Genomic DNA, 1,205 nt, shown 5'->3' on the forward strand with positions numbered 1-1,205 from the left:
TAATTAATTGTTGTTGTTTTTTACAGCACTTGGTGTGTCTATATATATATGCGTGTGATTTAATTTTGTAAATAAGAAAAAGAAAAATAAATAAACTAAAATTATATCTTAAAAAATATAAACAAAACAGGAACACAAATCATAGGGTGGGTCAATATCGGTCAATATCTAATGTGCTCTGGTGTTGGATATTTGTTATGTGGGCGCGTTTTTAATTTTTGTTTTTTTTTCCTTCTCTACAAAATTAAAATTAATGACATTTCACCTAAGGTTCAGATATGCTGTCCAAAAATTCACGATATCCTTCTTTTTGATGTACTTCAATAGTTTTTTTGTAGCTCATTTAAATAATGATATGTATATGTATATATATACCAAACCTCAGTCTCCAGTGGTTAAATATCGTTTTTTTAAAATCTTTTTTCAGGTTGTACTTCTAGTTTTAATGATGAGGAAACTAGTAATCGTATGGGGTGGAAAATGTAAGGAAGACGACGGCTTACTGGTCAGTATAAGAAAGTTAAAGTTTCGCAAAATTTTACACGATATCACATGACTAAAATTAAGTCATTTGATTTCTTGCGAAAAATTCATTTTCCTCTGATTTTGTGAACAATATCAAACAATTACAGGACAGCGAACTTGATGGCTATCAGCAGTATCCCCTCACACGAAAAACCACGAAATTGTTGGAAGTGGATGGCATGCGCTGTTCAGGCCACAGCAAGACCAGTACTCGACCCTGGGGATCAACTAATGCGGGGTTCGAACCAGACATGAATGTGCTAGTTCGTGAGTATCCATCCTTACCCTAATAATGTGAATGAAATAACGATAGTGTTTGAAATGTTTTTTGTTAATTCCAGTATATGCATGTGTTAGGGGGGGAAGAGACTGTTTTGTGCTTCCGGGCGTAGTTTCATGCGAAATCAAAGAGGCGTAGCGAGCAGTAGTACATTTGTTGTTATTATTATTATTTATTTACTTTTTTTTTGCCGGGCACAACTTTTTTTTCTTACCGGGTTGCATACCGGTTCATACCGCCCGACTTTAACCATGAATCTATTACGACAACTCTTTGGTAGATTAAGTTTGTAACTTCTCACTCTCTCTCTCTTGAATTCAGAAGTTAAAAACCAAACAAATTACCGAATTTAGCATTAGTAAATAATCTCACCGAAAGAGGGCGCCACTAAATAATCGTT

Source organism: Limulus polyphemus, unplaced genomic scaffold (assembly GCF_000517525.1).
Source record: "Limulus polyphemus unplaced genomic scaffold, Limulus_polyphemus-2.1.2 Scaffold7714, whole genome shotgun sequence".
NCBI lineage: Eukaryota > Metazoa > Arthropoda > Merostomata > Xiphosura > Limulidae > Limulus > Limulus polyphemus.